Below are 21,869 nucleotides of genomic sequence, written 5' to 3' on the forward strand. Positions count from 1 at the left end.
GGTTTAAACTACCAGGCCAAGCACTTATGGGGGTGTGTGGGTGGCTGGGTGGAATGGCTTGGGTGGAGGGCAGGGCTGTGTAGTGAGAAGATGGCTGTGGAGTCACAGAGATGCTGTTAACTTGCAGTCCTGATACTTATATGGGAACATAAAATCTTGGCCCAATTATTTAACCTCTTGAAGGATCGGTTTCCTTACTTCTAAAGTGCTGATCAAATAGGATCTATCGCATAGGGCTTTTGTGGGGATTAAATGAGAGACACTGTGTGGCTCTCAGTAAATTTTGTCTCCTTTCCTAAGTCTTGTCCAACTGAATCCTCCCTCACTGAGGAGGGAGAAGAGAACAGCTGCATCATGTACACCCATCACGGCATTCAGTCTAGCATAGACGCCCTGAGCCCCTGCCGTGGTCGCCGAGGACAGGGCTCTGCATGTAGCAGCTCCACAACCAACACGTGCTGACTTGATAAGAAGTTACACCCAAATACAGTTTATGCCTCGATCTAATTTAAATGATGCCCCATGAGGATGGTCTTTTGATCTGCAATGATAACAAACCATGGGACCCCCTCCCCCACCAACTTGGTTAACCTAGGCTCATTCCTGTATTCGCACCAAGCCTGGGCACAGGATGTGGGTTCAAGTAAAATTCTGGACTGTAAGTAAGATCTTAATGCTGCTGGGGTCGTATCCAGTGACACAAGACCTGTCACTCTCAGAGCTTCTCCGTGTTCACTGACTGAGGGCAGCCCTCCTGGTTCCACCCTCCAGCAACAGTGAGTATCTTACAGTCAGAATCAGCTTATACAGTGGTTTCAGGGACCATCTGAAGACTACCTTTATGAAGGGCTTACTATGTGCCAGGAACTATACTCTGATCATAATGGTACATAACGCCATGCTTAAAAAAACCTTTCAAAGATTGGTTTTGTTATCCTCACTTTACAGATTGTGAGATGACTGCTCAGAGAGGTTAAGCAACTTGCCAAAAGTCACACAGATAGTACGTGGCTGAACTTGGCTTGGAACCCATGTCTTATGGCTATAAATTCCATGTTTCTTCTCAACATTCCCAGCCCCTCTACATTCATTAGTTTTACTCGTTCATTCCACTCTTCAGTCAACAAACATATTTAAATTAAGGGGAAGATAGGGGATGTTCTCATTGAATTTCAGATCCAGAGGGTTTTAGGGATTGGTAGAGCGTAAAATGAGTCCCTAATTAGTTCATCAGAGGGAAATCCACATTCACTCCAGCTCTGCCCAGGACTACAGAGCACCTGGAATATTGGGCAGGGCTGGGGGGATCTTGACAAAGATTAACACAGGGTCCAATCTGGAGAAGGTGAATTCCCAAGTGAGAGTCCTGACCCACTCTTGGAACTTCCATCAGCAGGGAGGTCCCCAGCCAGAGCTCCGAGTCCTGTCTTTCCCTTTGTGCCTAGAAGTCCAATGGAGGAATGGCCCCTGCAGCCCAACATGGCAGCTCTTCCCCAAAGTCCTTCAGGCAAATTGCCTGAGGGGGTCCAAAAAAAGATGGCCACTGCACAAATCCAATTCTGCTCTGCTGGGCTGCAGGCAGCCCTTGCTAACTTCTTTCCAGGGGTCTTCAGGGCTGGTTTTTAAAAGAGCTCCAATCAAGTCATTCTTGATTGAATGCGCCATGTCTCAGCCAGTGTCTGCAAAGGCATGAACATCACTTGCTCATGAATAATTGGCCTCCTATCAGCCAACTCACCAGAAAAGTCAGTAGAGCCCTCCCTTGGGCTGGGTGTTCTGGACCTTTCTAATGTCCCACCCTGCCACGTGAGGACCCTTGCCTCCACCAGCTAGAAGAACTGGCCAACTCCTTGCAGGGAGAGGCGACTCAAGGGAAGGAAGCCCTTTCTGAATTTCAGCTTCAGACATCAGCCCAATGAGCTATTTCTGCCAACGTCAATCTGTGGCCAAACTCCCTGTCCTTACCAGGGGCCAGGAGGATGCTGGTCCCACAACAAAAACAGCACTGGCCTTGGTTTGCTGAAGGTCTATGTAGGTTTGAAGGTAAAGGCCCTCCCTGCGGAGGTGGGTGATATGCACAATGGGAAATTGGAAGGAGTAGACCCTGGTTCAGGGCACAGAGCACATAAAAGACTTTAGAAAACATCAATTTCTCCTCTCTCTGGCCTTTCTGTCGTGATTCCCTTCACTCACCAATAAAGGTCCTTGCTAGTAATAACTGACCTGGATCTATTGTGACAAGATATATTCTGTTCTTCATCTTCTCTCTGGGGTCTACTTTAAACCCCATGCAATTTCCTCAAATGGCCTCTTCTCAGTTTCCAGGGAGACAATATGGTTTGGGAGAAGGTGGGTACCTTAAAAATACAACCTGAATTCATACCGTTGACTCATCACTTGCCATCTGGGTGAGCTTGGGGAAGTCTCTTGGCAGCTCTGGCCAGAATATCCATGAATGAGGCCTCTGGAAATGGCTAATTTCCAGTTAGGAGGAGAGGCAGGGAATGATGATTCCCATGACAAATTGCTCTAAACTTCTAATTTCCTTTAAATTATCAAACAGAAGCCTTTACGTCCCCTGAGTAGTCTGGTCCTGTCGGGTGGTGTGGCAGGAGGAGATAGAGGAAGGGAGCTTGTATCACACTGGAACCTTGAATGAGTCAGGGATGCTGAGCTCAGGTCAGGAGGGACAGATAAAGCAAAAGGGATCTTGGCCAGGGCTTCCCTGGTGGAGCAGTGGTTGAGAGTCTGCCTGCCAACGCAGGGGACACAGGTTCGTGCCCTGGTCTGGGAAGATCCCACATGCCGCGGAGCGGCTGGACCCGTGAGCCATGGCCGCTGAGCCTGTGCGTCCGGAGCCTGTGCTCTGCAATGGGATAGGCCACAATGGTGAGAGGCCCGCGTACCGCAACAACAACAACAAAAAAAGGGATCTTGGCCTATATTTCATGGCAGAACAGGACGAATGTCCTTAAAATGAAGTCCAGCCTGTCCCCATGGCCTGTAAGTATCCTACATGATATGCCCTCGCTCCTGCACACACCTCATCCTACCTCTATTCCCAGCCACATTCTAGCTGTTTCTTCTTTTTTCCCTGCCCTCAATGAGGGCAGGGACTTTTGTCTGCTTCGCTTACTACTCTACACACTTCAGGTGCCTGGAACAGTGCCTGTCACATAGCAGGTGTTCAACAAATATTTGCTGAATAAATGAATGAATGGTGCTTCATGAATGGGCAATGTTCTTTCTGGATTAAGTTCTGGAATGGAAGGAGTGTTAAGCTTAAGACTGATCGTAACTGTTGCAAGTGATTTCAAAGCATTCTTGCCTCTGCAGTCCTGGAATATGTTGGAAGCTCTAGGAGGAAGGGTAACTCCAAATGTGGCGAACAGGGGTAGCCTAGAGCATGCCATGGCCCCTGGAAAGATTCATCCACCCTCCTCTCCTGTTAAGAGAGGACCAGGAGTGGTCAGGATGGGCTCAGGGACCACCAAGCAGGGAGTGGTGGGTGACCCAGGAGATAGCATCCAGGGACAAAACAGAACTCAGAGTCATGCTGGCAGCCTGATGAAGGCTGCTTTTCTAAGGTGCCGGGAGTGAGCCAAGTCCAGAACTGGGAAGGAAGGCCAGCCATGATGGAACTTCCTAGGGTGGGATGGAAGCAGCCAAACCTGGCCCCGAAGCCTATGACTGGACCAGGGTGGGCACCAGAGGGAAGAATTCAGCTCAACACCACCAACCTTTCCCCGTTATTCCCACCTCTCCCCACTCCCAGTTGCAATTTCCTTGTAAAACCAGTTTAAAGTGGAGAGTGGTACACGGCAAGATTAATGGATCCTGATTCACTCACCCGGGGACACTGAGCTTTGCCCTGCTCTCTTTGTGGAAAAAAACCTGGTACTTGGGACATGCCCCTTCCTGTTCTCAGCCTTCCGTTCCAGCCCGGGCACTTTGGAGGTTTTCTCTGCATTAATTTCAGACGTTGTGTAAATATCAGGCCTGGGAGTTTGGAAGAGTATCCTTCAGCCCAAACTTTCCATCAGGCACAAGCACCTTTCTTGGGGCAGGAATCTTGGGCCAAGAACTGAGTTCCCTCAACTTGGCGCTGACCACCAACCTGGCAGGACAGAATGCTCCTTCCTGCAGGAGTTTGGGAAGGGGCTAGGGGACCAAGCATGACTCCTTGGTGGCCTCTCTGGGTAGAAACTGAGCCCAGGTTTCAAAAATGATCTTCAGTAATGGTTTCTAGAAGCCAAGGGTCCTTGCCAGAAAGGGCCACCAGGCATTTGGGGTTACAGCCAAATTCCTGAACAAAGCCGAGGGCCAGGTGCCTGAGATGCAGCTGAAAGGAAACAAGGGGCAACTAGCCCAACCTCTTAAACTCTAGGGGCGGATGCACGTTCTTGGAGTTTAGTCCTGGGGTCTAGTCATTTGGAATCAAACCTCATTCTTTTGACTCTAGTTTGCATGCCCTGATTCCAGGACTGGGAAGACTTCATAGAGAACATCCACTTAGCTCCTTTTGGGTCATGCTTCTCTTTGAGAGCCAATGGGAGCTGCAGACCTGGCTCCCAGAAGGTAATCTCTAAGCCCTTATTTAGCTGGGGGCCTTGGGCCATGCTGGATAGTCTATACTAACAGTGTGATTTACGGTGGGGGTCTTGGGTCATGTGATATCAACTTGACCTCTGGAGGGGCTGGAGACTAAGGTCAGCCATGTGGGTGGTCAGCCACGTCTATATGACCAACCTCCAGTGAAAACCCTGGACAGCCAGGCTCAAGTGATCTTTCCTGGCTGGCAACACTCTATGCATGCTGTAACCCATTGTTGCTGGGAGAAGTAAGCATTGTCCACAAAATGCCCTGGGCGAGCACCTCTGGATGCTCATGCCCAGTCTCTCTGGGACCCTGTCCTGTGGGCCTCTTCCCTTTGCTGATTTTGATCTGTATTCGTCTGCTGTAATAAACCGTAACTTGTGAGCACAGCAGCTTTGCTGAGTTCTTTGAGTCCTTCTAGTGAATTACTGGACCAAGAGGAGGTCTTGGAGACCTCCTGAAACTGCACCTTTCTGCTACATCAGGTTAGTTTGTCCTGCCCAGGGTGGTTCAGTGTGGGTTGAGTGGACAAGACAGTGGACAAGCCCTCTTCTTCCCACAGCCGTCCATCAGTGACACTGCTTTCCCTTCTTGGTGCATGTGCTCTGAAGAGCCGAGCATTCTTTTTTTGGCCCTCATGTGGAAGGAATAATTGCCTTTCATATGGAAAAGTTCCAAGGACTTCTTGGCCCTCCTCCCTCTGTCGTTTCCTCTGTCAAACACCCACCATGTGGAAAACTCTGCAGCAGGTGATGAGGGGGATTTAAGGAAGGACCAGTGTGAATCCACCCCTGGGGCTCACTGTGGGAGATTGGAGATAAGATATGGGAATAAATCCTACAATACAAGAGGGGAGCCTCTCTCAATGAGAGGACTCCAGAAGCTGCGATACAGAAATCACTCCTGTTGGGAGGACGTGAGAGAGCTTTGAAGAAGAGGTGGCTTTTGAGCTGAGCCTTGAAAGATGAGGACACTCTGGGCATGTGGAGGTAGGGAGAGGGCATTCTAGGAGGAAGGGACCACATGAACAAAGGCATGGCGAAAGGAGTGGATCCAACTGGTGAAGGATCAAATAAAGTTAGAAACAAAGTTGGGCCAGATTCTGAGGAGCCTCCATGATTGGGCTAATGACTTTGGCTTTATTCTGTAGGTGATGGGGGGCTCTCGGGGGTTTGGGGAATGACCTGATCTAAGGTGTGTGTCAGGAGGAAATCACAGCCCCCACTATCTCTGTTGGCTGATCCTTGCTCTGTGAAGTTCCCATGGTGATCAGGTTCACCTCCTCCATTACAGCAGGAGCACATGCTCCTAGAGCATTTGTCTGCCTCTGCAGGGAGATTTCACCCACTGGGCTTGCCCATCCTTGGGCCTCCCTCACCCACGAGCACCTACCATAACTACTTCCTCTAAAAATGGCTGTCTGTTGAAGGTTGAGCCCAGGCCGGGCACGGTGCACAGCAGCAGTGTGAACAAACAAATCATGTCATTCAAGGCTCACAGTCATCCTGGGAGGGGCACCGTTACTAGTCCCATTTTTAGAAAGGAGGATATCGAGGCTCAGCGTGGGTAAATGACTTACCGTAAATCCCACAGCCAAGGAGTGGCCGAGCCAGAATTCAAACCCAGATTAGTCTGACTCCAACACCAGTGCTCCTAGCCAATTCTCTGCTTCCCATGCCCGTGCCAGGGATGGGGGCAGGTGCTGAGGATACAGCCTGTCACGAGTTTGTTCTTGTCACCCAAAGACCTTTGACAATCTGTGGCCTCAGCTTAAAGGCACGATTCAAAGAACGGACATTAGTTGTGTGCCTCCTACACGGGGAGCTTCGCATTTTGACTCGAAGCACCAAGGCACCTCGGTGCTGTAGAATAAGACCTCACGAGAGGCAGAGAGCTTGCTCTCTGAGCCCCTCACAGACCTCTCTGACTCTTGACTTGTTCAAGAATAGTCGGCAAAGAGGTGCAAACATCGACATGAGATGATGTTGCCCCCACCCCGTTCCCGTTTCCTCCCTTTCCAGCTGTCCCTGGCGTGTCCCCAGTTCTCTGCCAGCTGTTCCTGGCTGTGTAACTGTGCCCTGCAAGGCTGTCAGGATTATGGTGCCCAACAGCCTCCCGACAGGATGCCAGAGCAGCGAGCTTCATGAAAGCACCTTCTAGGGATTCATGCCATCTGCTGCCTCCCAGTCAGGGTTTCTTCAACAACATTGTCCTCACCAAGAAAGTTACCTTTCCCTTTTTAACAAATTGATCTCCTTTTTAAAAAAGCTGTGATAAAATACACATAACATAACATTTACCATCTTAACTATTTTCAAGTTCATATATTTTATAGTTCAGTGGCATTAAGCGCATTCACATTGTTTCTTTTTTTTTTTTTTTTTGGGGTACGCGGACCTCTCACTGTTGTGGCCTCTCCCGTTGCGGAGCACAGGCTCCGGACACGCAGGCTCAGCGGCCATGGCTCACGGGCCCAGCCGCTCCGCGGCATGGGGATCTTCCCAGACCGGGGCACGAACCCGTGTCCCCTGCATCGGCAGGCGGACTCCCAACCACTGTGCCGCCAGGGAAGCCCTGTTTCTTAACCATCACCACTATCCATCTTTAGAACACCTTTCATCCTGCAAAACTGAAATTCTGTACCCATTAAACAATAACTCCCATTTCCCCTCCTCCCCTCTCGCCCAGCCCCTGGCAACCACCATTCTACTTTCTGTCTCTATGAACTGGACTACTGTCTTTCCTTTTGAGGAGGCAAATATATATCCGTAACTGGAACCATCTAGAGATCTTTGCATGCTATTTTTATTGGACAGGTTCCATGTTTTTCTGGACTGTTTTTTATATCCAAGGAGGCCTTCACATACTCAGGGCTCTCCCAGGTACCACCTGGTCTCCAGCATCCTGGGACACCTTCACATACCCCAGAGAGGAGCTGCATCTTCATGGGGTTGGGCTCTAAAGCCACACACAAGATGGAAACCAGGTACGATCAAAACTCACCTTGAAAATCTCTTAGGAAGGTGTCATGGTGGAGCCCCCCACATTCTCTCCTAAAGAGTTGAACACAATCATCTTTCTTCCATTACTGGGTGGGACTGTTGTTTGTTTATCTGAGCAGCAGATGAATTGCTTGTTAGGAGGGCCATGTTGTATGAGAAATACATGTCATGAAACACTAGATACACGTGTGGTGCCTCAAAATGCTCTCACTCAGAGAAATGAGGGAACGGAGGCTAACCCTGGGAGCAGCAAATTTAAGCCCCTTGTCTCTGGCTCACTGGGAACACAGACCCATCAGCGGAATGCCTGCAGAGTTTCTTACTAAAGCGTGCTCTCTCCCAGTGACCACCACTGCACTGTAGCTGAGCCTCCAACCCAGGATAGCTTGATGCCAATTTCCCTTGATGGAAAAATTCACTCACAGCTGCACAATCAGCTGTACGAGGGCAAGGAACTAGGGCTCTCTGCATCACATGATGAGCACACATCACTTTCTCCAACCTAGCTTGTGGGCTTTCCGGAAAGTCAGGGAAAACTTTTAATTTCTCCTTTTGTATTCCCTACTGTGTCCAGTAGAGAGCCTGGCATGTAGAATAGTCCAATTATGGAAAACTATTTACTGACTTGGAAACATGTTCACACTATATCATAAAGCTCAAAAATCAAGTTGCAAAATAATATGTAGAATGCAATTCCATTCTGTACTTATGTATACCTATTCACAGAAAAGAGACCAGAAAAATAAATAGAAATTTAACTCTGGTCATTGTTGGGGGAGAGTTTACAGTAGATTTTAATTTTTTCCATTTTGAGCATTTTTATTTCCTAAACTTTCTATGTTGTTCTCTATTATTTTTTAAAGGAAAAATGTTTCTAAAAATAAAATGAAATTTTATATCCTTTAAAAAAATCTAGGGGCTTCCCTGGTGGCACAGTGGTTGAGAATCTGCCTGCCAATGCAGAGGACACGGGTTTGAGCCCTGGTATGGGAAGATCCCACATGCCGCGGAGCAACTAGGCCCGTGAGCCACAACTACTGAGCCTGCACGTCTGGAGGCTGTGCTCCACAACAAGAGAGGCCCTGATAGTGAGAGGCCTGCGCACCGCGATGAAGAGTGGCCCCCACTTGCCGCAACTAGAGAAAGCCCTTGCACAGAAACGAAGACCCAACACAGCCAAAAAAAATAAATAAATAAATAAATAAAAAGCTGAGCTTATGTCCTTCTTAAAAAAAAAAAAAAAGAATCTACATTCAGGACAATCGCAATAGAAAATAAGCTCCAGTCCTGCCAGGACGTTAGGAGAACTGGAGTTTGTGGGTCAAAGCCAATGGACTCCCCAGTGACCAAGGTGACAGCCAATTAGGGTTGGTGTGGGGAGGTGGGGAGGAGTGTCTCAGGGAGGAAGGGAGGAGGGAGACAGTTGTCTATGTGTTAGAAGTCTTGGAAACCTGCTGGGAAACAAAATTTTCTTCTGTCACAGTGAGTGTTCAACAGACTTTGGGCCCAAGGTCTTTCCAGCTCATGGCTCCCTCTCCTGAAGGTGGCCCTGACTCTGAGCCAAGGAATCCCCATGAAGTTCAAGGGCATGGTGTGCAGGAATAAACAGGGCTTTACACACACCCCCTGAAGGACAGGCCCCAGACTGGGTAACAAGCCCTGGTGCTTCTCTTTCTTATGCTAGATGTCAGGGTCTGGTCTGGGAAATTCATCTTCTCTCGAGGCACAGTGCACAGAATAGCCAGGAAACCATTAACTTTATAATCAGAGAGTCATGAGTGCAAGTCCTGGCCCTACCACTTAACAACTTTGCCTCAGTTTCACTATCTATAAAATAGGGATAATTAGACCTACTTCAAAGAGCTTCCTGCTGACGCAGCATGAAGTGTGTGTGCGTGGAGAGTTTGGTTCAGGTCATGGGAAGGCATTTATATCCTTTGTACTCAACTTGCCCAGTCTCTGGTTAGCTTACACGCACTGACCTATTGGAAGATATATCATTTATTTAATCTGCCTTCCCTGATAGAACTTCCTTTATATCTTACAAATGAAGCATAGATCTAAAATATAACAGCAAGTCAATAAAGGATGCCATAGGCTGAATTTTGTCTCTCCCCCACCCCAAAAGATATGTTGAAGCTCTAACCCCCAGTACCTGTGAATGTGACCTTATCTGGAAATAGAATCTTTGCAGATATAATCGTTAAGATGAGGTCATTACAATGGTACAGTAGGCTTGCTGCAGTTTCCAGGTGTGTCGGGAGACTTGTGCTAGCTTCAAGGTGGCAGGGAACATAAGGCTCTTGTTGCATCCCTCAGGTCCCTTCCTGCTCCAAGCTTGTATGACTACCTTAAGAGCATAAGTGGGCAGGAAAGCAACTGAGGAACTTCCGTTTGGGCAAGAGGAGGCAGTCACATGATCAGCCAACCCACTGCTACAAAACGTCAGGTTCTGAGACACCAGGAACGGGTCCGGGGATATTCATGATGAACAGCTTTGAGAGTGTTTCGAGAGCACTTGCTCTGTGCTACGTACCTTGGTTTAGCTATGTTATCTTGCTTTATCCTCCCAATAAACTTATGAGGGGAGAGTCATTATACCCAATTTGCAGATAAGGAAACTGAGGCATGCAAGACTAATCAACTCTGGCAAGGTCACACTGCTGGCGAATTGGCCAAACTGGGCCTGGAGCCCTTTGACCTGACTCCACCCCTGGAAGACAGTGGCCTGATGGATTTCTTGGTGAGTCCAAGTGCTAGTTGTCATCAGGAAGGGAACTGGGAATAAAATGTAGGTGACAATGTGCTGGACTCTCCACCACAAAAGAAAGACAAGGTGGAGCTGGAGTTCAAGGAAGGCCCAGAGTGGGCGGGGCCTGAGATGACAGGTGCAGAGCTGGTCGGGGGTAATGTTGCTCAGTGTGGACAGTGAAGGTGCAGAAGAGATGCCCACTGATGTCTTCAGAATCATGAAGACGCTGAGCTCTGAGGCCAAGGAAACCTCATCTTGTTCTCTATGCTCTCCCTGGTGCCTGGCCTACCTCCTACCATGTCATGGGTAGTGCTGGGACTCTGCAGCTTGAAAGATGTACAGGAAATGAGATGAAAGATAGCCCATGGTCCATGTTGGGTGGCCCAATGATAGAATTTGAAGCTCCAAAGGTGGTAGAACCTAAAAGTGTAAATTTATTTCTAGAAGCAGCTGCTCCCCAAGACATTCGATTCATCATGAACTGCTAAGGAAAGCTTGGAAGGGGAGTGGCCATTCCTCTCCTCAGCTGGGTCCCGCTGATGGCAGAACATCAGCTGGCCCAGGTGACTATGCAAAGTCCCTGGGCCCTGGCCAGGGTGGGATGGGGCTACTAAGGTGCCTGGGACAGTGGGGACTGTTCTTAGACAGCCACCACGTTCTGGAGATAGAGCATTGGGAGCTGGGAGACTGGGCCCTTGTTCCAGCTCTGACAGCCACACCTCTAGCCAGGACATACTCTTTTCTAGGTCCCAGCTTTCATATCTATGACAAGAGAAAGATGCACCACACGATGGCTTTCAAAAGACATAAAATCAGAGTTGTTCTCATAGAACCTGACACAGACCCTCACAATCACTGCCCCTCTCAACTCACTTCTGTGGCCCCTGAGGGGTGTCAGAGACACCCGCCCCCATGCCGACTCCTTGTGGAGCATGGTTTGAAAATTACTGGATTGAAGTCACTCAGCAGACTTTGACTGAGCACCTACTGCATGCTAAGCATTTTCTAGGTGTTGGAGACAGAAGGTGATCAAGACAGACAGGGCTCCTGTCCCATGCAGCTTTTGTTGTTGGAGGGGCTGGGAAGGGGGCAGACAACCACCAAGGAAAACAACCAAGCAGCAACTTTTAGATAGTGATAAGCTACAGAGAAAATGCAACAAAGGATTGAAATTGGGTGGCCAACTTAAAGGCTTCACCAAGGAGGTGACATTTGGACCTGAATGACCAGAATGAACCAGCTACGCAAAGTGATGTGGGAAGGGCATCCTGGCAGGGGAGACCATGTGGGCAAAGGCCCTGAGGTGGGAACGAAGTGGGAGGCCAGTGGCTGGAGGGTGGTGGGTGAGGGGAGAGTGAATCGTGGATGCTGAGATGGCAGGGAGACAGCTCCTGAGGGCCTTGGGCCAAAGAAGGGGATTGGGCTTTATTCTTAGTGTGAGAGGACCACATCTCTACGGCCTTCTAAGGGCCTCTGCAATCCCCAGAGGGCTGAGGCAGGCGTGATTGCTGCCTGCATCTAAGGGTAGGTCATCCCACAGGGTACTTGCAGTGACTGAGGAGTAGTCCAGACTAGTTGCCAGTTTCCAGCCATTGAAGTTGCCTGAGCCTTATCTGGTGTATATAAGAGTCTTGCTGACCCCTGTGGGTAAAGCCCGGGTGCCCCCAGGCACTGAGAGGGCAGAGGGAGCGCCTGAGAGACGAGCGATGGAGGCCGAGGTGGGTCGAGGGGGCAGTAGGAGGCCAAGGCTCTGAGTCAGTGCTAGGAGCTTCCTTGACTAACGAAGCCACTCCAATCCCCAACCCGGCTACATAGCAGTCCTCTCCCTCAGGGATGGGTTTGAAGACAATCTAAGCAATCAGGTTCCCTCACACCAGGGGGACCCTGTCTCTTAAAACATCACCAAAGCGAGTTACAGCAGAAGCCACTTGCAGGCTGGGCTTAGGAAGCAAGTAGGAATCCCAGAATAAGGCTGCCCTAAGGGGAATTAAGGGCTGAGGAAAGGGCTGGAGAAGCCCCCTGGCTGGGCTGTGTGGGCCTGGGTGGGGGTGATGCCCACCGATGGCGTGGTGAGGACAGGAGACAGAGACAGGTAGGTAGACAGGGCACCTCTTTGCTCAGCTCTGGGGCTGCCATTCCCCCCTGGGGATGCTACTCACTGAGACTTCTGGGAGACTGGTGCCCCCTAGAGTCGGACAGCCAGTAGAGCACACAGGGTTAGGCCTGCAGCCGACGGGGTAGGAGGCAAGGGCAGTCAGGTCTGGAGAGAGAAAGTGTTCAGATGCAGGACTCAGCCAAGGAGCCAGGGCCCCACCCTCCGGAAAACCACACAGAATGTTCTACCTCTCTCCCCATTTTTCTTTTAAATCCAGGAAAAAAAAGGAACTAAAATGAGCTTCCAACATGACCACCCTTTAAACGGAAGGTAGCAGGTAGGAGGTGAAAAAGGAGAGGTTGGGTCCAGCCTTGCCCTGGGGGTGGAGAGGGCTTGTTGGGTCAGTGACTGCATTTGAAGTTTAGGGTTTTAAGCTCTACTTGGTGGGGTCTCCCTTGTCCCGGATTGGGCCTGGGGCCCTGGTGCAGCAGCCTCATTCCTGCTGCAGCATCAGACCTGGCTGACTGCCTAGATCAGCATCTCTAGACTGAGTCCCTCACTCTGCTCTAGGGAAGAAGAGTTCTTGGTCACATTCAATGTGAGGAACTTGATGGAGATTTCCAATGCCCCTTAGCATATTGAGCAGTCCTGCAAGAAAGGGCACTTTTTATTCTGTTTAACCCTTAGGGATGAGATCCTTTTTACATGCAATGCTACTGACATCCCTGGAAGGAATGTTCTACTTTGGGGAACCCTGGCCTAGCTTTTTCTGCCCCTTGGGACAAAGGTACTTTAATCCAGGGTCAAGGACAATTGTGTTAAGGAAGAAGGGCCCCTGTCTCAGGCAGGAGAGGGGAGGCAGGCTTCCACTTTCTCACTCCCCTAAAGGACAAAGGTGAGGCCAGAGGCTGTAGTTCTGTCTGCAGGGAAGGGAGGACAAGTCACCTTGAGAGGCAGGGCTAGAGGGAGGGGCTTAGAACCAAACACAACAGGAGGAACTGTTTTGGGCTTTAAACTAGGGGTTCAGAATCAGGACTGCATTAGAATCACCTGGGGAGATTTTGAAAAATGCAGATTACTAACCTGCCCCCCACTATCAACAATCTCTGGGGGCACATGAGGCCTGGGAATCCTTGTTTCTCAAAAGCTCCTTAAATGTTTCTGATTCTAGGGACAGAGGTCACCTCTGGTGACAGCCTTCCAGACCCCTTTTTCAGTGCCTCGTAAAACTGGCAAACATCTGCTACATCCCTGAGTCATCCTAAAATCCAGGTGTTCCCCTGAACCATCTGAATAAGCATGTCAAAGTGAGGGGGTTTGGTCGGGAGGCGGAAGGAGCACCCTTGATGGGGAAGGGAAGTAGCGGAGGGAAGGTCAGGGAAGATCTAGGGTTTGTTGGGGAAAATACCCCTACATATGACCCAGGGTGGTGGCCAGGACAAGGAAGCCCAGGTTTCTTGAGAGAGACGGGAGTCTGGGCTCCCCCCTTGCCTTGGACATTTCTCTTCTAAAGGGTTTTCTTCCCCAAAGCAACCCTGGGGCCAGGAAGGACCCTGGAAGGACAGAGTCAGAAGGTGGCCCAAGGGTGGGCAAGGGGTGGTCCCAGGACAAAATGTGTCCACAGTTGGATGGGATGGCACAGTGTTTATGTGACCTAGCACCTCCTATTACTGGTTTGGACGTGACATATGATGTGGAGGGAGGAGCCTCAGAAGCCTGGTTAAAGCCGTGGCTCTGCCAAGAGCAGCCTGTGCCCTCCCAGTCCAAGGCCCTCCCCTCTCTGGGACTTGGTCTCTTCACCTGCATGATGAAGGATCCAGGTGATTTAAATGTCTCCTTAGTCCCCCTGTGGTCTAATGCTTCATGATTCTGAGAAGGCTCAGGGAAGTTTGCTGATTTCCCAAATCCACCCATTTGGCTAGTGGCTTTCAGTTAGGCCTTAATTTGTTGTGATTTCAACTCCATGTGGTTGAGTAATGGTTCCATTTTAAAGAAAGGAAAATGGAGGTATTCAATGACGTGCCTGCACTGAGATAAGTCTCCAGGTTCCTGATCCTGATTTGGTCCTCTGTTCAGCAGCTTCCTCAGTTCTGATGTCCCATTCCTACCTCCCTCCCCCCATGGGGATCCTGCTCTTGGGACTGTCACAGCTCAATGGCTCAAAGGCTGTACCTGCAGTTCCCTCTAGAGGGCGCTGCTGCCTGGTGCGGTAACCTGACCCTAGCAGGCACTGGGAACCAGAGGTCCTGGCTTCTGGCTTTCTTGGGATAGAGTGGCAAAGTGGAGGATGCCTGTTTGGGTGTTGCTGGCACTTTCCTTGTCAAGAATTGAGAGGAGTTTATAGTGCAGTGGTCCACTAGTTTGTTCATTCGTTCATTCAGACTGTGCCTAGCACTGGTTTGGGCACAATGCACACCAGATACAAAAGAGTCCTGCTTGGGCTTCACAGGCACCCCTTCACAGGCACCCCTTCCTGGACAGTAATTTCTCACTGGATCTCGACCTATGAGGGCAGGGCTTAGTATATCCATTTTACAGATAAGGAACCTGAGGCTCAGAGAGGTGAAACAATTTCCCCACATCACACAGCCAGTCAGTGCCCAGTTCACGTGACTCCAAGTCAGTGCTCTTCCCCCTGCACACACTGGAGGATGCACACATTGGGCTTCTTGCTGCAGCTAACCGTTCTCCCATCTTCTCACCCTTTGCTGGGAGCTGTGTGTGTGAAGAGGTGCTGACCCTGCACCCCCAGAAGCAGAAGGCATTATTGTGGCAACTGTGTCCCAAACAGCAACCTTCTTTGACCTCATGATCACATGTCCGTACCTGCTGATACTGTAACTTTCCATAGTGGGACCTTTAAAAACCTCAGATAATCATAACAGCTGCTATTTTATTGTAGGTCTACTCTGTGTCAAGTCCTTTATTTGCTTTATCTTGAATTCTCTCAGCTGTCTCACAAGCCCAATTTCACAGGTGCAGAAACTGAGGCTCAGAGAAGATGACTTGTCTAAGTGCTCATAGTTCGGATTTCAACCTGTATCTGGGCCACCAGAGTCCAAGTTCTCTCTACTTTACCTCTGTGCCCCTGGCTCTTTTTTCATTTGCTGTCTCCTCTTTATTGCCTGCCAAACTCTCCCTTCTTGCCCTCCTACCCCCAGCTTACCTTCCTGCTGTTACACACAGTTGGGCATGGCCTGACCCAATGACTAAATGAAGATCTGGAGCAGAGTTTCTTAATCTTGGCACTAGGGACATTTGGGGCTGTATAATTCTCTCTTGTTGAGGAGAAGGCACTGTCCTGTGCATTGTAAATGTTTAGCAGCATCCCTGGTCTCTACCCACTAGATGCCAGTAGTATCGCTTCTCTCCCACGGTGACAACAAAAATTGTCTACAGACATGACCAAATGTTCCCTGGGGGGCAAAATAGCTCCCCAGTTGAGAACCACTGCTTTATAGAAATGAGGGGTCAGGGTCAAGTTGATTATAACCTGTCTTCCCCTTTAGACCATGAGTGGCTGGAGGGCAGGAAGAGTGAATCGTTTTATTCACTGCTGTGTTACCCACACCTAGTGCTGTGCCTAGCATGTGACAAGTGCTGCTGAAAGAAGAATGAATGAATGAATGAACGAGTAGTTTCCACGGGCATGGTATGTTTCAGGATGAGGGCCTGAAGGCCTAGGTTCCCTTCCAGATCCTCATTGACCTGCACTGGGCTGGCCTGGAGCACAATACCTTTTCCTCTCTAGGCCTTGGTCCCCTTTGCCATCTCTTAAATAAGGGTCCTCACTGGCCCTGAAGCCCTGGACGTCTGTGGCCTGGGAACTGCCATGTTCCACCTCAGAGGCCCGGAGTCCAGGGGTTGAGGAGAGGGGCTGTCTCCCAGGCTGGACATTAAGATCTGCCCAGTCTTGAGTTTCTCCTTCCTACTCTTGCTCCCCAAGTCAAATCAATTACAGAGAGACGGGAAGTACCCCCCCTCCCGCCCCAAGACCATATGCAGCAGAGGTGGCTCCCTTTTTGGGTGTGTGTCTTAAAAGGAAAAACATGTAACCTCAAAGGTAACCAAATATCCAAATCACGGTGCCCAGCATCACACACCCCAAATCCACCTATTCATGAGTTTAACAAAAAGCTTCTTTAGGATACACTGTAAGGCCATTGAGAGGGAGAAAAGTCGCCTCTTACACGCCCAGGCCAGCCCACAGGGCCGCCCTCCCAGCACACACATACACACACTCACACACACACACATACTCGGCCGCTTACAAGAAGGCTCTGAGTTTTTAAAAGTAAACTCTACCGTTTCCGTTCTTGCCCTGGATTCAACTTTTTAAAAAAGGAACCGTTTCACCGGTTTCCCTACAAATTCCCGTCTCTCTGGTCCTCCCTTTGCCTCAATCCCGCTCCCTCCCTCTACCCCTACCCTTGCCCACCCCCAGCAACCCATCCTCTTCAGTCACCACTCCAGCTCCCACCGTGCCCAGGGGCCCAGACCCCCTGACAGGGATGGGGCTGTTCTGTTAGGTCAGGGGAAGGAGAGCAGCCTCCCCAGGGGAGATGCCACACGGACAGCCCAACCTTTGCCCCCTGCAACAGGGCTTTCTTTAGGAAGGAGGGTGGTAGTAAAGCTCCCATCAGGACCCAAAGCATGGCCCACAGGCAGCCTGGTGACAGCAGGAGAGGATGGTTCCCGGCTCCCATTTCTAGATGTGTTCCCATCCACAGACCCTCTTTACCAGGGCAGTCCATTAGCCCTGTCCCTTCTTCTGCTCCACTTGTAAGCAGGCTTGTCCTCTTCCTTGAACTTGCCCTTCACTCCCACCTCCAGCTTCCATCCCTCGCTGCCTCTACTCCCATGATACTTAAGGGTTTTGTTCCTATAGGAGCAGCAAGGATGCCCCAGCGCCCGCCAGCTGGAGCCACGAGGCAGGAATTTCTCAGAGACAGAAATATCATCAGGATCAGAGTCTCCCAAATTCTTTTGATCACAACCCGCAGTAAGAAATACATTATACAAATATCAAATTTGTGTCTATTTGTGTGTATACATATATATTATCAACATATATACACTTATGTAGACCTGCATAAGTATATATCAGAAAGAAAAGTTTCCAGAAGCAATACTTACCTTTATGACATGGGAGGCACTATGAGATTATTCTTTCCTATTTCATTAAACCTCCACGAAATTGGTTTCAAAACCAGCAGTTGGACCACTCCTGTTCTAGATGTTCATGTGCGAGCGGACTAAAAATGACACTCCGAACAGGGTCCTGCGGGCTTCCCCTGGCTCAGCTGAGGTCTTCCTACTATCCAACAAGAAGGGCCTTGGGGGGACCAGGTTCTAGCAGGGATCATTAAAAAAATCCACACCAAAAGTTGGACACACGGTCTTTTACTAAGACAGAACTGGGACCCCAAAGGGGCCTAGAAACCACTAGAGGAGAGGAATTCAGGTTTGTGGTACCTGCTGAGAGCCAAACAAGGCACCCACACTGGGTCTTTTAATTCTCATAAAAATCCCCAATCGGAGGTTTTCATCCCCTTTTTAGAGAAGAGGAAACTGAGTTTCCTTTGTCAAGGAAACCTTGCTTGACAAAGTCATGTAGCTAGTAGTTGGCCGAGCCGGGATTTGAACCCGGGTCTGCCTTGGCCGGCAGGCTGCCTGCCCACCCACATGGCTCTTTCCCACCAGCTCAGCAGGCGAGCTCTCTCTTGGACTCCCTCTCAGACTGGGGAGTCTGACAGGCCATTCTGGGTCTGTGAGGATGGAGAGTGCCCCATCTTGGCAGGCGGGGGTACAGGCTGCCTGGGATAGGAGTGTGTGTGTGAGAGGGTGACAGGGGCAAAATGTGTGCCTGGGTGTGAGGAAAGGCATGCGGACAGGTGTGGCTCACACCAGACAGCGCAGGAGCTCACCCCTCAAGCGCACAGACTTCCTCCAAAGAAGTAATAATATATGTTGTTTTCCCCTCTGGCTTCTTTGCTCTTGTGTTGATCAGAGGGCTTTCAAATAATAAAGGAAGAATGCCAATTTAAGTATGATTTTCACTGAAAATTCTAGGAAGGAAAAACTTCTACTTAAGATTAAAATCAGTAATAATAATAATATCGAACAGCTTTGAGTACTTGTCCAGTGGCAGGCACTGTGCTAAGAGCTTTGCTTGGGTCACATCACAGCTTCTGTTTATTGAGGACCCGCTATGGGCCAGCACTGAGCACAGAGCCTGGCACCTAGGTGGTGCTTAGTAGATGTCAGAGAATGAATGAATGAATATACCAGGCATTTAGCTAGAAACTGCACAGAAATACATCGAATTTAAACACAACTTGATGTAACCTGAGGAATTGCAGCATTTCTCTGAGAGAGATTTTCTTCCTTTTGATAATTCCTCCATCCAAAACTTCTTAAACTGGAGAGATCTTTTGTTCTGTAATTTTTTCTTTCAGGTTAGAAGCGTCTCCCCAGCCCCACACTCCCACCCCTAACGAGCTTTTGGGTTTTCTCCCCCATTGCTTTTCCATTCCTGAGTAGTCTCTTCCTGGCTCAGTGACTGACAGGCCAACATGCCAACATGGATCTTCACAGAGCCTCCTAAGCCCCTTTGCCCCTTCTCCCTGGCAGCCCAGAAGACAAGGAAGAGAGAGGAGGATTTGATCCCAGACCTCCGGACCCTTCAATCAGTACTCGTGATCAACTATGGCCTCAGAAAACCTAGATTCTAGTCCTACCCCTACCCCTAAGTCACAGTGCAACCTTTAGTGAATGATCACACCTTTCTAGGTTCACTTTCACTTATCATGAGATGAGATGAGTGTGTTTCAGACTGTCAGCTACCCGCCCACCGCAGCATCCAGGAACCAAAATGCCACACTAACCCAATTCAGCTTTGCATCTTCCTCCCTTCCCTCCTGGTAGCCAGCCACCCCACCGCAAAACTGGAATTTACACATCAATCAAAATGCAGAGACCTGGGTTCCTTAGCGGTGAAACCCTAGAAAAACCCCATCAGAACCCCGCTATGACTGCAAGGAGGAGAATGATGAAGAAGTTTGGGTTGGATCTTGTCCCCCAATAGGAGATGACTCCCACCCCTACAGTTTGCTGTAGCCTAGAATGTGGCTTCCATTGGCATTGACAACTGCCTACCCAACCCCAGGGGTAGAAAGGGTTCCTGCTCCACCATCACTGGCTTCTTCTGCAGAGGGATCCAGAGATGGAAAGGCAACCCATGGCCATGTGTCCTCCCCTCCTCTCCTTTTCCTTGAGAAATGCCCCTTCTTGGTGGCATGTTCAGAGCGCTGCTCTTGTCTCCCTTGCTGGCAGCTCAGGAGCCCTGTCCCAGGCTCTGCCAATTCCTCCTGGCTTTCCCCCACCCCTCCAGGTGCCCAGTGGCCAAGGAAGTGGGACCAAAGGGTTCTCTCAGCCTCTACTTAGGCACCTGCTGGGTATCTGACACACTGCCGTGTCATTTCGTTTATTCCTCAGCCACTCTGCTGCTGAAGAGGCCTCCTCCTTCCCCACTGACAGAGGGCAGGCCAAGGCTCAGGAAGATGAAGCAACTCCCCCAGCTCAAAAATAGCACAGCGGGATTTGGACCCACAGTTTCCTGACTCTGGAGCTGCTACTCTGTCCACTATGGCTCTTCCCAGACCCTGGGGCTTGAAAAGTGGGTCCCTTAATTCTGGGGACCAGGAGACAAGAGCCCCTCCTCACGTGTCCCTTCGCCCCATTCACTCTGAGTCTGCAACAGCCAGAAAGTTTGCTCAAGTCCACTGCGGACGCAGCCGGTGGATGTCGGGGCCCCCAGCACACACCTCCCAGGGGGGTGGGGGAGACGGAGGCAGCACAGCCTCCAGCACAGAGGGGGCAGCCACAGCACCGCTCCCGACTCGCCAGGCGCCCTGGGAGAGCCTCTCTCTGGAGGGCAGGAGACGGTTACCTTGAAGAGTTGGGCTCCCTTCTCCAAGAACTTCAGTCCCATACACTTGGCGAGGCAGCGGGGTCTCCTGGGGCCAGGAAGCCCGGGTCTCGCCGCGCACAGGCGGAGACGCTCTGGGAGGGCGCTGCGCACTCCTCCTCCTGCCGGCGTCCTGTCCGCAGGTCCCCTCGGGCGGTGGCCGCAGCGGCAGCGTCTGGGTTGCGGAGTCCCGGCCGGCCTAGGGAAGGGACACTGAAAGGCGCCCGGAGCCCCCTGGCACCCGTGTCAGATGCCGGCCGGCGAGGGTGCTGAGAGAGAGACTTGAGCAGCGCCGCGCGCGTCCTCAGCTCTGAGAGCCCCCTCTGGAGCAGCGGGAAGGTAGGTGGGCGGGCGGGCACGGCGCGCGGTGACACATACATAGGGGCGGGCGGGGGAGGGGAAGGCCCAGGAGCGGGGCGGGAGGGGGCGAGCGCGAAGGGAAACCCCACCCCCGGGGGACCCGAGGGGCGGCCGACAAAGGGAGGGGAAGGCAGAGGCGCGGACCGGCGCGCGGCTAGGGAAGCCGCCGGGCGCGCAGGGCGCGAGAGGAGCGCTCCCTGCCGCGGCGCGGCCCCGGCGGCCCCGGCGCCCGCCGGAGGACGGCGGCGCGGGAAGGGCTGGAGCGCCCGCGTCTGCAATGCGGTCGGCCGCTCCTCAGTCGGAGGGGCCCGGGAGGGCTGTACCCGCACTGGCAGCCCCTGCGGGCCCGGCTCTGCAGCCGCCGCGGCCGGACAGGGCTCCCCGGCGCCCGCGCGGGGGTCTGCAGCTGACGCCCCTCAAGATGCGATAGGGAGGGGCGTGGCCCCCTGCTCCCAGGCCACAATTCGGAAGGACCCTCCTGAAGAGCTGGCTGAAAGTTTTTGGGGATGGGGTGCGGCGAGATGGCAGGGGAGTGCGGAGCGGGGCTGGTGGTGGCGGTGGGGAGGAAGTTAGGGGACAGCTGGGAGGCGTGCTGGGGCTGGGAGCCTCAAGACCAAAGGCTGAGGGTTTTCAAAATCTAGGAGAGACCAAGGACATCTCAAATGAAGCAGGAATTCTCCAGTAGCTGCAGAGACCACCCTCCTTAATTTTGTTTCCACGCAAAAGAATAAAAGAACTGACAGGTTTTGAAGACCTTCTGAGCTGGTTGTTTAATACACATTAATGTCTCATTTAATTTTCCCAAAGAGCCCAATGAGGTAAATACACGTAAATATTACAACTAATCTCCCCTTGCAAAGAAAAAAAAAAAAAGATGTGAAAACTGAGGCTCAGAGGGTAATGGAGTTACCAGTCAAGGTGGGGTTTGAATTCAAACCCAAGGTCATACTCTCTGCTGCTACACAAGCTGCTGGTTCAACCTTAGCACTTTGGGGGACCCAGGCTGGCTGGTGGCCTTCAGGGTCCTTATGGAGGAAGCTGCTGGTGATTGACACTAAGATTTAGTGGCCTTGGTCAGTGTGGTAGAAGCCGCTA

The 21,869-nt window shown here is 51.0% G+C and overlaps 1 protein-coding gene across 1 annotated transcript in view; it reads right to left on the minus strand.

Moving 5' to 3' along the window:
• The window catches only part of ACAN (aggrecan), a 63,355-nt gene extending 42,918 nt beyond the window's left edge, over positions 1-20,437 (minus strand). The window contains exon 1 of the mRNA XM_060159235.1: positions 20,397-20,437. The gene's annotated coding sequence lies outside the window, so the exon portion shown is untranslated. The remainder of the gene's footprint in view (positions 1-20,396) is intronic.
• Positions 20,438-21,869: the final 1,432 nt, after the last annotated feature.

Source organism: Lagenorhynchus albirostris, chromosome 1 (assembly GCF_949774975.1).
Source record: "Lagenorhynchus albirostris chromosome 1, mLagAlb1.1, whole genome shotgun sequence".
NCBI lineage: Eukaryota > Metazoa > Chordata > Mammalia > Artiodactyla > Delphinidae > Lagenorhynchus > Lagenorhynchus albirostris.